The sequence below is a fragment of the Rhamphochromis longiceps genome, linkage group LG18 (assembly GCF_057381845.1).
Source record: "Rhamphochromis longiceps isolate RC_006_pf linkage group LG18, R_longiceps_female_GT1.1, whole genome shotgun sequence".
Taxonomy (NCBI): domain Eukaryota; kingdom Metazoa; phylum Chordata; class Actinopteri; order Cichliformes; family Cichlidae; genus Rhamphochromis; species Rhamphochromis longiceps.
In genome coordinates this window covers 4,535,358-4,552,738 of record NC_140574.1, presented here as the reverse complement: position 1 = coordinate 4,552,738, position 17,381 = coordinate 4,535,358, and the positions used below count along the sequence as shown (strand labels likewise).

At 40.4% G+C, this 17,381-nt stretch overlaps 1 pseudogene; it reads right to left on the bottom strand.

Moving 5' to 3' along the window:
* Window positions 1-828: 828 nt before the first annotated feature.
* LOC146647503 (uncharacterized) lies at window positions 829-10,375 on the bottom strand (annotated as a pseudogene).
* Window positions 10,376-17,381: the final 7,006 nt, after the last annotated feature.

Genomic DNA, 17,381 nt, shown 5'->3' with positions numbered 1-17,381 from the left:
AGAAAATACAATGTTAACTATCTGTAGTAATAAAAGTAGTAGGCCCCGATGTTGGTCAGTAGAGGTTACCAAATCTCCAAACATGAGGGGAACATTCCTCAGTAAGCACCATGTCTGAATAGCATTCAGTCCCAGATCATTAGACTCTCCACCTAAATTCACAGCTACTGGCCTATTGTTTTTCTCCATGAATCCATAATCAAAACTTTGTATTCTCAAATTCACTTCTCCCAATGTAAGATGTTGTTCTTTTAAATACAAAAACAATAACTTCAGTTTGTACTGGGCCACTCCTTCCAAAACATCATGCATCACATCAACTGAGAAGTTCTCAGTTGTGTGAAAATATGTCAGTGAATTCAATAAGCATGAACTCTTTACACCAAAAACATAAGGAAGCAATGGATTATTAGACATTTCCTGACAGTGAGCAGTGTGGTTGTCTTTGGTGCGCAACACTATTTTGGGGGAAATCTTCAGAGAATTCTGTTTGAAAGTCATCTTTATCAGCTAAACAAAACCTGCAACAGTACCTTGCACTGAAAGACTCCACCAGACCAAACAAGCTATGTAAGCCTAAATTATCACCAGTGACCTGTACCACACTACCACGAACATAACCACCGAATAGTGGAATCTCAATACCATCGCTCTCTAACACTTTAATGTCTCGAACAATAGGAACAAGAATTTCACTAAAACCATAACGTTTCAGATCTTGTGCATGAAATAAGGCACAAAGGTGTATGTTGGCCATAAAAGAATTCCATTTGGGAGAGAAGTTCCTTAAGGTAAAATATACTGCACCCAACTTGTGAATACCTCGCTTGGAACCAAGAGGATTTGCAACCTCAAAGTCATCATAGAACATTTGGATCTGAACTGTGTGCTTTTCTGTTGAAAAAAAGAGGGCGTGTCTTCAATAGAGATCCATCACAAATATCTCTGCGTCTTGAATCACAAGTGTCTGATTTTTTCAACATTTCTCCAACATGCTGACTCTTAAATATTGATTCCAATGTTGATAAAACTGGAACATACATGAATTTATCTTGAACAACTGCCTGATCATATGTTCCAGTCTTTTTATTTCGCCTTGTGTCAAATCTTGAGCCAATTACACATTCAACTGGTTCTACAGTTTCCCACTTGTCTGATAAATATTTTGACCTCTTGTACTCAGAATTAAGAACTGAGAAAGGATTCTCTAACTCATCAAAACATGCTTCAACTTTCTTGCACATTTCTGTTTCTCTTTCATTACTAAATACATGCTTAATGACTGTTTCTTTAGCATGTTGTTGGATATCTTGAACAATCTCTTCCATGGAATTCACTACAGAATTCACTACACTTTGGCCTACACCTGCTGCCTTTAGATCAGAAATAACAGCTGCACAACTATTTACAAGGTCTGCTGAAGATAATTCCGACTCAGCCTCTAAATCAGGGGTGTCAAACTCAAATACACAGTGGGCCAAAATTCAAAACTGGAACAAAGTCGCGGGCTAACATTAATATTTATTGAAAAAAAAAATCTTCCTCTAGATATAAGAATGAATCTTTTTTTATGGACTCAAACAAGTTTTGCTGAAAACCTGAATATGGAACAAGCAAAGCTTAATACTAAACAATATATATATATTAACTGTATAATACCAGTAGGCCAGCTCTAATAGTAATTTGGTATGGCTTCGTGGGCCAAATGTAATCAGGCTGCGGGCCAAATCTGGCCCGCGGGCCAGAGTTTGACACCTATGCTCTAAATGTTCAGGCACCACATCAACATTAGCAGTAGTACTTGTGTCCGTAACACTTTGAACTGGTGAAAAATCTAGTTCTGCAGAATCAAATGAACTGCTTACGTGGCATTTGTTCAGGTGCTTTCTAAAGCCAGAAAAACTACTAAAAGAACGTGAGCATCCCACTTGGCCACATTTGAGATATAGTGTCCTCCCAGTACAGAGACCATGAATTACCTTAAGGTGTTTTACAAGGCTGTTTGGTCTACCATGATCACTTTTGCAAAGAAAGCACTTCATTATTTTGATCTCAATGGATACTAACGCACCATTCTTGCTCGCAACTCTGGGAGTTTCCTTTGTTTCCCCAACATCAATGTTGTAAATGGTTGTTTGCAGAAAAGTGAAAAAGTTGGTCAGGGATGAACTGTATGACGTATCAAAGACATAATGGGCCTTAAAGAGTTCATCAAGGGCTCCTACTGAACCTGTCGCTTTACATGGAAGTGCATGCTTGTCAATCACAATGAAGAAGGTGTGGATGCTGCTTCTTGTGGGTCCCTGAGCAAGAAGGTAGGGCTGACTGCTTCGGGTGATGTTGTCTAGATGCTGCTGTACACTGGTTCCAGCCTACAACAACACATTAAACAGCAGTATTTAGTGACTATCCCATTAGATTAGATCACCTTACTGTACATTACAATGGCGGTGATGGAATATATATTTTAAATAACATACCTTTAGGAATTTGATGAGGTTATCGACAGCTTGAGATGCAGACATCTTTCCTGGTCTCTTTCACCCTTGTGCAGATGGCGGTAGCAGATGTAGCAGCAGCAAGATAGCAGACATGTCACTGTCCCAGCCTACAGACGAATAAACAAAGAATTACTCCAAAAATACATTCGATAGACAGAATTGCCTATATAACCAACAATGGCAAATAAAAACAGTCAGTCATACCATTCTCAACTTCAGTAGCTGACTCAGCATTGCACATCAACTCCAAGAGCTCCGAGGTGGGTACAAGTCCATGACTTTCCTTTACAATCTTTGATTTGAGATCGATGGGCCACCTCTCCAAGAATTTGTTGGCAGTGACCTCATCAAACAGGAGTCTGAAATCTTGTTCTATCTATAATGCAAAAATAGAAGATAAGAGGTGTAATGAGTGAAATTGCAAGCTGCATGGAATATTTCAGTGATTCAACAAATGAAGATGTCTTACCAGTCCTGGTGTGTCCAGAAACCGCGGGAAGACTATGAAGACATCTGCTGCATTCTTATCATCGCTGACCATTGAATGCCGATAAATGAAGGTAGCTTTCATCTTTTCACGGATAGTGTCTTCATCAGCAGAGTGTCTCAAAAGAGCAATAGCTGCTTTTACATCCTCATCTGATAACACTGTCTCAGTGGTGAGTGGTCTGGATCGACCACGGCCTGGCCCGCCAACTTAAGAAAAAACAATTTGATTGACTCCTGCCTACAAATTAGATCAGAATCATTTAAATCACAAGTGAACTTACTTTTAGGAGATTTGGAAAGTGAGACACTTCTTTCCTCTGCAGCTTTTCTTTGAATTGTCTTCAACCGCCACGCAAGGTATCCTGAACCGCTCTCTGGATCATAGTAATGTTCTTATGTAATTAAATACAAGCAGAATGTTATCAACATTTCTGAGGGCAACTATGTGTTTAATGTTGCAAAGTCCCCTTTACTTACATATCCATGTTGTGAATATGGGTCTTCCAGATATGGAAACAGAGCAACAATCCCCTGCGCATACATCACTCTTACACTTTTAGGGGGAGATGTCCTAATGTATAAATTCAGTGATGACCGTCACTCAATTGGCATTGAACATCACAATTAAAAATAATACAATACTAAAAATGTTTCTTTATAGACTACATTTATGATTCTTACCCATGTGCTTCTGTCATCTCAGCAGCAAGTATGTTTATCATCTGTCTTCTAGTTGCATCTGTCAGAGATTTGGTTTTTGCATACTCTTGTATGATGTGTTCACCACCAGGCTTTGTTGTTAGGATTTTTTCAATCAACTTAAATAGACATAAAATATGAAGTCAGAAATTTTTTAAACCTTGAGAAAAACTGGAAAACGATTACATAAAAACACTTCACATCAAACATGCAAATTAGACTAACAATGTTCACTACCCACAGCTTTTGCCTCATAGTTTATATGGCATGGCCTTTTAGGTTGTCTTCCTTCAGTGGTTGCTGCTTCTTCAGGAGGTTCACACATTGTGAAGTTTAGAATGATTGTATCATCCGATGGAGAAGATGATGATGACAGAGATACACCTGTGCATTAAGGAACATGACCAAAGCAGAAGCATTAAATTTAACTGTTAATGCTTCAATCTCAACCTTTAAATTTCATATAAACATATACGTATGTGAGTGATTACCAAGTTCTTCATTGCTCAGCATGACTCGGAAGGTTACAGGTGACCCCTTCACTATTTCTTCAAACACCTCTGCGTCTACTTCTGTGTCAGACTGGTCAAACACCTTCATATCTAGCTGTCTGCCTTCTGGTATGTTAAATTTTAGGCACACTGAAGTAAGGTAAGAGAAAAGAAATGTTACAGAAATTGTTAAAAAAAAAAAGGCCATGCATTTTCTTATCAAATGGTAGAGTAAGGCTATGTCTTCGCAAAATATTGATGAGATGAAGCTTAAGAATATAGGTAATTCTCATTCATTGTTGAAGTAGAAACAATTATCAACTTAGGTAGTTGACTTAGAATATAATTAAGCTTGTTTATTGACCAGGTAAACGCTGTTATCTTGTTTTATCCTGATATTCTAACCTTCTTTCATGAAAGCATCAAATGTCAGGGCCCTATTTCAGGAAGCCGGTTTAGAAAACTCAGAGTGAAAAACGATACTCAGGGTTGAGTAACCCCGAACTGTCCAACTCGGAATATTCCGTTTCAGAAAGGCTGATAACAATTAGTTCAATCAACGCGGAGTTGCTTTAACCCCAAGTCAAGCGCGCGCACGAGGATACATAAAGCCCTGATTAGTGGAGCACAGATTAAGCGAGTCACCATGGAGACGGAGGGAAAGAAGGCGCGGTCAATGTATTTTACAGCGCTTGAGGCTGAAATTCTGATGGCAGCATATGCCGATAACATGCAAATTTTGCGGAAAAAAAGTAACACAGCCTCAGCTGCAAAACAAAGGGAGCATGCATGGCAAAACATAGCCGACAGAGTCAATGCGTGAGTGTTACTTTAAACATTGATCTAGGGATTTCCACCCATTTAACACGTTATTTTATTTTTTATTTTATACATTTTATTTTGTGACGTGATGTGAGCGCAGGTGCAACCCAACAGGCCCCAAACGTTCCTGGCAGCAAGTAAAAATGAAATATAAAAATATAGTCCAAACAGGTAAGGTGTAATTGTATTATGAGCCATAGTGCTTGGTCTGTTTGTCCCATGTAAATCAATTGCAGTTAGAGGCTACATTAATTTTCTTTCTGTAATTATTGAAATTATTGAAATTATTGAAATTATCTGAGCACATTACAAGTACATATTTGCTTACTCTGTATGCTCAAATGTGACCCGTTATAGCCAACAGAAAAAAAGCGGAGGACCGAAAAACAGGTGGGGGTCCTCCACCACCACCACTCACAGAGGCTGAGCAGTTGGCCCTCAGCCAAAACAGTGGGCGCCCTGTGGCTGAAGGCATCTCTGCGGGGACATCCTCTGAGTCAATAACCCCGCAAGACACAAGTGCCTACATAAGAGGTAAATTCAAAATAATACATGATGTGCATACATCCTTTCTTCACAGTCACCTTTGCAGTGCTACTCATTCATTTGATAAACTCTTTACCATAATGAATTATTTTGTAGTGAAGTTATTTTCCTACTGATTTTGCCTTCCCTCAGTCTTGGTTGTCTTTGAGAGCATAATGACAATGAAGTGTAAGGTGATTGGTATATGTTTGTTAATTGCCATTTGGTCCCTTGTAAGTTATAAGTGACCTGTATAAACCTCATATTCTATCAGTTGATGGTGATGGTGTACTGCATCTGGTGCAGCCTCCTGTTGAGCCAGACCAACATGCAGTTATGAGTACTCTTAATACTCCACAGATTATATGAGTTTACAGTAGAACAGCAATGTTGTTAATTTCTTTACTACAGGAAAATAATGAAGAAACATTGACAGCTGTTACAGAGGAGGAAGCAACAGAGACACTTTATGAGGTTTACATCTTACAATGGAAAATATAACAATTGAATAAAATGTGGTACTATAATAAAACCATGGACTTTCTATGTCTCTAACAGAGTGATGATGGAAATGAAGAGGAAGAGGGTCCAGCCACGTCTCCAACAAACCTTTCCTCAGTAAGATGTTCAGCACTGATTTACAACCAACCTAAGTAGGCATGTACTATGAATGTCAATGCTATTTTCTGTGTTTCAATAGCTCCCTGTAAAGCAGCTGTACAAGACCCATTTGATCAAGAAAATAAAAAAATGTGACTTGGAAATGGAACACTTCAAGCAGCAGATCCAAAAGACCAAGATTGAGATTTTACTGCTAGAACATCAGTTAAGGGTGGGTGAAGTGGTCAGAGATGGACGAATTATTTCAGTGTTATATACTTATACATAATAATATACTTATTAATACTTTGTGTACAGGAAATACAGGCGACCAATAAAGCCAGTTGAACAAAAAATCTGTTTATTCTTCTTTCAACATGTTGAGATGATGGGTCAAAGGAAATGATTGTGACATATGGTGTCTCTGACTGCTCTTCCATCTTGTATGTCCGTGGGAGGGTCAGGATGTTCATGGTTTGGATCACTGCTGATGTTTGGTTCAGAAGGACAGTGTTCTCCTCTAATTGTGGCAATGTTGTGAAGAATCACACATGCCACAATAATGTCACATGCCCTTTCTGGGGTGACCCTGAGTCTTTGAAGGCACTGGAACCGGGCCTTAAGCATTCCGATAGTCATTTCAACTCTGGCTCTTGTCCTGCAATGAGCCAGATTATATCGCTGCTGTGGGCCCGGTTCAGGGTCAGGGTAAGGGGTAAGCAAATAGGGTAAACATGGATACCCCCTATCACCAAGCAAGTAGCCAGTGAACTCTCCTAAGACAGAAGGATACACTTCAGTTCAAATGTCCCTGTAGCAATTGGTCTTTATATATTTTAAAGTATTTTCAACTCACCATGTCCAAATTTTGTGCTCAGTGTACATTCACAAAAAATTCGTGAGTCATGAACAGAGCCTGGCCACTTGGCTTCCACATTTGTCATAATGTTGGCAGCATCACATATGATCTTCACAGTGCAGAGAACACAAATTAGCATCCATTACTATAATGAAATAATTTGTTAGTTTGAAATGCTACAGGGAACTATGTACCTGTACATTAATGCTGTGGAAAGACTTCCTGTTCACATAGTCTCCTTCATTTACTGAAGGAGCAATGATTGGAATGTGAGTGCCATCTATACAGCCAATCACGCCTGGGAACCCTGAAAATAAATGTAAAATTTAAGTAGTAGTTCAAGTATCACCACATCATGAATTGAGTTTTGTTCATCCTGATACCTGCAATTTTGTGGAATCCCTCTTTGATAAATCTTGTGGGTCTATGACCGGGGAACACCACAGACGAGTACAGACGAGTACAGGAGCCTGGTTTGGAGCCTGCAATGCGTCCTGTCATAGAACCCTCCAACGCATAGTGAGAGCTGCAGAGAGGATCATTGGTGTCTCTCTCCCCTCCCTCCAGGACATTTACAGCACCCGTCTCACTAAAAAAGCCCTTTGCATAGCGGCTGATCCCACGCACCCAATGCAAAGCTTCTTCAAGCTGCTGCCGTCGGGGAGGAGACTGCGGAGTCTCCAGGCCAGGACCAGCAGGCTGAAGGACAGCTTCATCCATCAGGCTGTCAGGAAGCTTAACTCCCTCCCGATTCTGCCCCCTCTCTCCTCCACGGTCTCACTGAACTCTGTCACACACACACAAACAAACACACTCTCTGACTCACTCACTGGCCTGCACCAGTTACCAGTCACTTTGTGGAGCATTGGACTGCCATTACCTCATAAGACTTTGTTGTTACACTTTCTCTTACCGTACATTACTAAATCTCCATTTGCACTATTTGCCTATTTGCACTACTCTGCCTGGTTTACACTCAATGTCACTTACCCATTATATTGTATATTGTATAGCTTTCTTGTTATATGTAAAATTGTATTTATTTAAATTTTTACTTTTTAATTATTTTACTTGCATTTTTAATCACTTTTATATTTAAATATATTTAAATGTTCATTTGCTATTTATCTAGGGATTGAGAGTAACGCAATTTCTATTCTCTGTATGTCCTGTACATGTGGCAGAATCGACAAATAAAGTTGACTTTGACTTTGACTTTGAGGAGACGTTTCAGTGCAACTGTAACATTCCTGACTGCCCGACAGATGGTAGCCTTGGAAACGTGCTCAGCGTCACCAATATTATACAGAAAGCTCCCGTTTGCAAAAAAACGAAGTGCAATACAAATAATATGTACAGAACTGAGAGGATGTCCGCGATGTGTCACATGAGCAATATTAGGCCTGAGGATGTTATTCAAATGAATTATAGATTGTGCTGAAAAACAGTAACGTTCACACAGAAAATCATCAGGAAATGATCAAATGTCCAAACGCGCTCTAATCACTCTCTCCCGGCGGAGAGCTCTGCGGAGAATTTGGGCTTCAACATCTACTGGCTCTTCGAGGTAGGGGCACGCCATGTCCGACACTTCCTACTGTCAGGTTTCCGACAAAGAGGCGGAGACAGTCAGGGTTAGTTGTGGTAAACCTGCTAGGGGGCAGGTTAGCTTCACGGAGTGTGTCGTCATAGTGACTCACTCAGGATTCATCTGAACTCGCTTTGTGAAACCGAAAACCCAGAGTTTTCGTTAACTCAGGGTATACTTACTCAGAGTTTGCACTAAACCGGCTTTCTGAAATAGGGCCCAGGTCAGACAGCCTAACATACTTCTGCTCCCCACCAAACAAAACACGCAGCAACATATTCTGTTCACAAAACAAAAGAGAAAAAAATAATAAAGGAAAGAGTTTAAAACTGTGGATGTACTTTAGAGCTTTAGTTTTTATACAAAATAGAAGCAGTTAAAAGTCAATATTACTTAACAGCTACAGCATGAAGAAATAAGTAACAGATTAACTGCTAATAAAGATCCTTTATCAACCAGTGTTACTGCAAATGGACCAAGTGTGACTAACATCTAATATTGTTTAATAACTTTAGTCTACTTATCAAGTATTGGTCGCTCTTACTGCAATTCGCTTTATTTCTGTGAACAATTACTGTATATTAACATATCATTAACATTGCTGTCAATTAATTTATATAAAAGAATCTGAATTAATTCTAAATTAGTGTAAGCCTTTGGCATTTGCTTAAAAGAATATAAATCAGTAGAGTAAACTTTATTGTAATGTTACCCACTTTTTCTGATAGTTCCTTCGAAGCTAATTAGCGATTATTAGCTTACTAATAAACGGTAATTTAGTTGCTAAAACTATCCCATTAGACATGTGACAATAATATTATCTAAGCTGCACTTAATACATAGTTAACATGTTTTAGGTTAATCTTAACTCAGTGAGAATATAACGAACATTTGAACTTTTAGCAATGGTTAGCATGTAGCTACTCGACAATATCATTAAACCTAAGGGTAAATGCTGCTAACTCGACATCAATGTAACTATAAAGAGCTATTTAGTTTAAAAATACTTACTAAACAATGTTACCAGTATGGGAATGTTAACTTAACTTACCTGACTGTGGTAGCTCTCAGACCGCACACGCCTGCGGACTGGTACTAATCAACACTGTGTGGAGTTATGTCTTCACTCCGTGTCTACAGAACTTTACACTGACTTTTAACTCTGACGTTAGAGCTGGTTTACTCCTCACAGAGTTGTATATACTCTCTCTAGGTTAAAATAGGTTTACACTGAAATATTGACACTCCATTTTTTACTGTGCAGCACGTATAGTGGCTGTGTCCTGTTTTAAGATCATACATGTAAAATTGTTGTCTGACCTCTGTCTGCATGCAGGTAAACTGAGGGTCTGTTGAGCTGATCGCTGGTTTCGTGAGAAAAATGTCAGCTCGTTCTTTATGTTACAGAAGCACAGAGACACAAGACCAGGCGGAAAGAGACGATCGTTCGGTGAAAATGAGAATCTGCGAATGCAACATGTGGAACACGGAGAGTGGAATATGTAAACAAACCGGTTAACGTAACCCCCTCGGTGCACTCTGCATGCTAACTGTTAGCAGAGCTAGTGAAATCTCTGAAAACATCTGAGCACTTTTGCAAACATGTTCTATGTTGACAACCTGACCAGACATGTGAAGATTACGGCGCGACATTCGCAGCTAAAACACTGTTAAAAGTGTAGTTGGTGACAGAAAAACGGGATATTTTAAAACTACACCACCACCATTGCTGCCTGTGATTTGAAATGCATTCTGGGATACCTGGCTGCCCCAAGTCTACACAAGCAATCGATTATCTAGGATCGACCTGTTTTGACTTACTTTGCACGGCAACCAATCAAATGTTAGAGAAGCTGCATGGGCAGCATTAACCCCGCCCCCTGAGTTTGATGGGTGAGGCTGACAGATAAAATTATTTCAAGATGACAGCCAGACGCCAGGACTGCCAAAATGAAATAAATAAATATAGCATTAAATAATAAATTAAATGTGTCAATAATTAATTAAATGTGTCAATAATTAATTAAAATGTGAAATATATAAATAATTAATTAAATGTGTCAATAACTAATTAATTACATGTGTCATAACTATTTAATTAATTAATTCCAATTTTAATTAATTATTGCCACATTTAATTAATTATTTAATGATGTATTTAATTAATTCATTATGGCAGTCCTGGCGTTCCATAGTGCCCACCACCCAGTTTTAAATGCATGTAGACATTGAGGGTTCTCAGGAGGGGCCGTGCTGTACAGTACATGTACAGTGTCCATTTTTTATTTATTTATTTATTTATTAACCTTTATTTAACCAGGAAGATCCCATTGAGATTAAAAACCTCTTTTTCAAGGGAGACCTGGCCAAGATAGGCAGCAGCAGATGTCTCACAGTTACAGAAATTACTCAAACACAGGCAGCAACAACACACATGCAACAATAAGTGAAAGAATACAGAATAAAATAAAAAATAAAATTCAATAAAATTCAAATAAAATAAAAAGTCAGTTAAAATGACAATCAATCTAATTGAAACAGTTGCATGTTATGGACTTGGCCTCAAGGATTCGTAGTTTAGATTTAAAATCACTTAATGAAATGAATTCAGTCATTTTCCATTCCTTCTGCAGTTTGTTCCAGGCCAAGGGTGCTAAATGGACAAAAGCTCTTTTACCAAGTTCAGTTCGGGCAAATGGAACAGAAAGCAACAAGTAACCATGCGGACGAAGAGAATACCGACCAGCATGTTTCATTACAAGCAGGGAACATATATAAGAAGGCAGCAACCCAAGTATCGCCTTATATATAAAACTGTATAAATGAGAGTTCCTCCGACTTACCAAAGCAGGCCATCCTACCTGAGAGTATAACTCACAGTGGTGAGTCTGAAATTTACGGTTAGTGATGAACCTCAGAGAAGCACGATACACAGAATCAACCATTCGAAGACATTGAGCAGAAGCATTCATATATAGAATATCACCATAATCCAGCACAGGCAAGAATGTTGCAGCAACAAGCCTCTTCTTTGTATTAAAAGAGAAACACAACTTATTTTGAAAATAAAATCTCAGTTTTAACTTCAGGTTTTTCACAAGATTCTCTACATGTGGTTTGAAGGTAAGCGAGTCATCAATTAAGATTCCCAGATATTTATAGGTGTGAACCAACTCTATTTTATTACCTTCAAGAGTGGTTACTGATGGGATTGTTTGGGCTCGTCTCCTTGATTTAGAAAACAACATGAGCTTTGTTTTGTCTGCGTTGAGAACAAGTTTAAGCTGATGTAATGAGTGCTGGACAGCAGAAAAGGCTTTCTGCAAGGAGTCGATGGCTTGGACAAGAGTTGAACCACAGCTGTAAATAACTGTATCATCAGCATAGAAGTGCAAGTTTGCATCTGGCACATGTAGACTAAGATTGTTTACGTAAATGATAAATAGAAGGGGACCTAATACAGAACCCTGTGGCACTCCGTTGTGCACTGTAACAAAGTCAGAACATAGACCGTCAGATTTAATGCACTGAGTCCTGTTACTGAGGTAGTTTGAGAACCATGCCACTGCTCTCTCAGAGAGTCCTGACTGGAAGAGTCTAAGTTTTAAAATACAATGATCAACAGTGTCAAATGCTTTTGACAAATCAATAAAAAGGGATGCACAGTGTTGTTTTTTATCAAGTGCAATAGTAATATCATTTACCACTCTAATTGCAGCTGTGATAGTACTGTGATTCTTCCTAAAGCCTGATTGATATTCAGATAAAATGGCATTGATGTGCAAAAACTCCTTTAACTGCTCACACACAAGAGCTTCAAGAACTTTAGCCAGCACAGATAGATTAAATATTGGTCTGTAATTAGTTAACACTGCTGGGTCGCCCCCTTTTAATAGAGGAACAACAAAAGCTGATTTCCATACTGAGGGAATTTTATTCGTATCCAGTGTGAGGTTGAAAAGTGTTGTGAGAGGCTCTGCTACAAAATCAGCTGCCAGTTTCAAGAAGTAAGGATCTAGTAAGTCTGGCCCTGGAGATTTTCTAGGATCTAACAGTTTAAGAGCTTTACAGACCTCCTGCACAGAGAAAGGAACAAAGTTAAATGGCTGACCAGTGTACACCGGAAGGTTTGTGCCAGATTTTACAGAGACTGGGTTCAGAGAGTCAAACAAAGAGCCAGAAGATATAAAGTGCTTGTTAAAACAATTCATAATCTCCTTCCTATCATAAACAGGAACAGAATCCTTAAAAACATAGGTGGGTAGAGCGTGGGAGCTTTTACTCACTGAAAGAGACTTAATGATTTTCCAGAACTTCTGTGGATTATTTAGGTTCTCAGTGGTGACAGACAGATAATATTCTGTTTTAGCTTTCTTAATAGAGGAAGTACATCTGTTTCTTAGTTGTCTGAAAAGAAGCCAATCACTGGGGTAGCCTGTTTTCCTCGCTTTGGCCCAAGCCAGATTACGCTCATGAATGATATCTGCCAGCTCTTGGGAGAACCAGGGGTTTTCACGACCTTTTATCCTATATCTTCTTAATGGAGCATGTTTATTCACAATTTGCATAAACCCATCCTTAAAGAATGCCCACGCTAATTCTACATCAGGGATCAATCCTATTTTCTTCCAGTCATAATTTGACAAATCATGATAAAATGCTTGCTCATTAAAATGTTTAAGAGTTCTTTTAAAAATAATACCATGTTGTGACTTGGCCACTTTAGTATTTCTAATAGCAGCAACAACACAGTGGTCACTTAAGTCGTTACAAAAGACACCCAAAGATGAAAATTTATGAGGAACATTTGCTTAGTGGGCTGCCCACTGCTTCACTGAGTGAATGGGTCAAATGCAGAGAAAAACAAGTAATTTCCCCATGGGGATCAATAAAGTATCCATAATCAAGGTAGACTTTTCGGGGCTTTTGAGATTCGGCCGAGTGGGTAAATTGACCAGCTGGGTAAGACTGATAGAATCACAGAAAGATTTAAAATCATCTGAAACAGTTTTGAGCCAATCCCAGTTAAAGTCACCAGCTAGAACAAGCTCCCCATAATTTAGTCTGGACAGCAAAAGGTTTAAAGAACGCAGAGCTTCTGTGGAGGCAGAAGGGGGTCGATAGCAACAAGCAACTGTTATGCAAAGACCCTTTGCAACATTCACATTCAGAGCCAAAAATTCCAATTGTTTGCAAATTGATTCTGATAGAACTATTGTAGCATCAAATTTTGACTTAACATAAGCAGCAACACCACCACCTTTCTTAAACCTATCGGTGCGATAGATATTGTAGCCAGCCATGCTAACATGTTCATCAGATATATATTTAGACAACCAAGTTTCAGAAATGAGGACAATATCTGCATCTGTTGATTGAACCCAGATCTTGATCATATCCATCTTGGGTAACAAACTGCGCACATTAAGATGAACTATCTTCAGCCCAGGTGAGGATTTAAATTCAGATGGTGTCTGGCTACATTGCAGCTCAGGGCCTGGGTTAGGTTGCACATTACCAGATAAGAGCAGTAGTAAGACGATCAGAAGTCTCTGCTTTGTACTTATTGATTTTGACGTGTGAAATGTTGACACAAAGCAGGATTTTTCGTAACTAATTTTGTAATTGTACAAAGCAAGAAGGTTTTGAAGATGAGGTAAATCTTTCTGTAGTTCAAAATGATTAATGTCCTGTTCCAAATACATTGGAAATTGTACAGGATGTATAGCAGCAGTGACGCATGTAGATCTGGGAACCATGTCTCGCAGAATGGGGTCACTGTTAAATGTTCTCATCTTAGAAAAATTGAGAGTCCAAAAGTCCCCCACGGCCAATAAGCAAAGTAAAGTTATTAAAAAAGCCATTATCCAAAACACAATGATTGTTGATGCTGAATTAAATAGGCTGCACAAACCTAGGATGGCAAGTAAGGCTCCAGCCAAAAGTTCGGGTCCTGGTGGCTTGCTAGCAGAGGGCTTCTGCTAGCACATTCACCAATGTGGTGTAGAAGGCTTCAATCAACAGCACAGCGCCCGATGTATTGCAGATAAGCTTTTCGAGCAGCACAGGCCTTGGTGTGGTGCTGATGTCTTGCACTAGCAACACAGATGCAGTTTGTTCAGCCGGCAGCAAAGGCCCTGGTGTGCTGCAGACGGCCCCAGCCAGCAGCACAGGCCCTGGGGTGTTGCCTATGGGTCCAGACGGCAGAACAGGCCCTGGTGTGCTGCAGATGGCCCCAGCCAGCAGTACAGGCCCTGGGGTGGTGCAGATGGGTCCAGCCGGCAGTACAGGCCCTGGTGAGGCTCAGTTGGTTTATGCTAGCAGCACAGGCCCTGATGTGGTGCCTATGGGTCCAGCCGGCAGTGCAGGCCCTGGTGAGGCTCAGTTGGTTTATGCTAGCAGAACAGGCCCTGGTGTGGTGCCTATGGGTCCAGCTAGGCCCTGGTGCGGTGCAGATGGCCTCAGCCTAGGGTTGCCAACCGTCCCTTAAAATACGGAATCGTCCCGTATTTCGAAACAAAAGCACACGTCCCGTATTGAGCTAATAAGGGACGCACTTTGTCCCGTAATACAGTGAGAATCAAAAGTAGTCTATAAATGTTAATGGAATTAACGCTTTGTTTGAAAACATAATTCCCAGCCCCTCTCCTGCTTTGTGACCAATGAGCTGACACCACACTTATGACAATTCGAGTATGACAATTCAGATTACCGCTCATCTCATTGGTCGAGGAAAGGTCGCTTACGGAGAAAATACCGGAAGACAACAGATGACCACAACAACAAGCATGGCCAACAGGGAAACAAACGCTGACACTGCGGTGCAAGTCTCGGACGACAGTACACCTAAAGCTGGGCAGACACTGTGCGATTTTTTCAGTCACGTTATTCAGCTCCTGCTCAAACTGCACGATTGACTCGCAGGGGTTAGAAGTTGGTAGGTCACGATGCAGGTCTCACACTATACCGCCCGATGCTCTGATGCGACCTGAGTGCTCACACTGTGCCTCCATAACATGAAGGTTATAACAGAAAATCTGTCGCTCTCCCTCTCTCTCTCTGTCTTTCACTCACACAGACACACACACCACCACCATCAACTTTGCTAAATTGCTAATGAAAAACATTGATCAGGCAGCTGTGATTGAGCAGCAGTGTAAATCCAACTATATTCACGGTTGTTGTGGTCGTGATCATTTTGTGAGGCCACATTGGAAAGCTCATCCGAGCCTTTTCGAAGTTCTACAAGTAGTGCCTCCATCGCTTGTGTCCAGATCACACGCTGCACAGCCGTGCTGCGCCGTCTTTTTCACCAACGTTTACGTTTGCGCGTGAGCAGTGTGAGCGCCTGTGGTGACACCCTCACGAGCGATTGATGATCGGGAGCTGGTCGTGAGGTGTTAATCACTTCTCGTTACCCCACGTATACTACACGACGCACGATGAAGGCCAAAATCGGTCCGATCACTCAAAAATCGGCTCAAAATGGGCCAAAAACCGCACAGTGTAAGCCCAGCATTAGAGCAGCAATGTTTGTTTCCCTCAGAGAAAGGGAAGAATGGGAAAAGGAAAACACCTGGCTGGAAAAAGTTAATATGGGCATGTGCAGTGAATATCAGCGCTATGTGGCCAGAAGTGTGATAATATAATTTATTTTGTGTAATAAACAACTGCAAGGATAGATGATTACAACAAATAGATGACTAATACATAAAAGTAATACATAGATGAATAATGATGATGAGTTAAGATGCGTAATCATGGGAACAAGCGGGTTTACAAACAGGAGCAGCTGATTAGCATTAGAAAAGCTGAAATAATACCTCAGCTGAAGCCAATTGTACTAAATGCACTAAATGTGCACTGTTACAAGAATATTTTTCTTTCTATTGTTTTCTATTATTTTAAGTTAAGCAGGACAGAGTTCTTTTAAAGAAAGATTTACTTATATTCTCAAAAGTTAAGCATGACAGGCTTCTGTTTAAGAAAGAGACCTGTTTTACTGTGTTAATGTTGTCATTTTGAGCTAAAAATAAATGGCTAAATTATCATTTGTTTCACATGTGTTCATATCACAAAGAATAGAATATGCATGTACTTAAATCAACTTCAAGTCAAATGGTTAAAAAAATAATTTCACACACAAAAAAAGAGCTAGAAAATTCACCACACTGGGAAGGGTGAAGACAACTGGGTCGCCCGGCCCTGGCCACGAGGTGTCCCTTATTTATTTTTCAGGGAGTTGGCAACCCTACCTCAGCCAGCAGCACAGGTCCTGGGATGGTGCCGATGGATCCAGCTGGCAGCACAGGCCCCGGTGCAGTGAGATGGCCTCAGAAAACAGCACAGGCCCTGGTTGAGGCTCAGTTGGTTTATGCTAGCAGCACAGGCCCTGGTGTGGTGCAGACAACCTCTGGTAGTAGCAGAGGTCCCCCCCAAAAAAGACCACTTTCCAAGAATTTACAGAATAGTTTAAAATACTCTTTGTGTCTGTATCCAGGTTGGATGAGCGCCGAGTATTTGTATATGTGTGCATGAGGGTGGGAATGCATGTTTAGGTCTGTGTGCGCCTATTCGTCTGTGTCTATATGTCAGCTCGGGTCTTACACTCCACCCCCTTGGAACATCTCAGGCCCTCCAAGGTATGGAGGCTTATTTCCCCTCACCACACTCCCTGCTGGTGGCTGATGCCCTCAGACATCGGTGCGTTCTTGGTGTCCAGGGCTGGGCGCATAGGTCTGTACCAGCTCACTCCTCGGTACGGCTGCTTGGTGGGGCCTGGTGCCTGTGGCTCGGTCGGGCCCCTT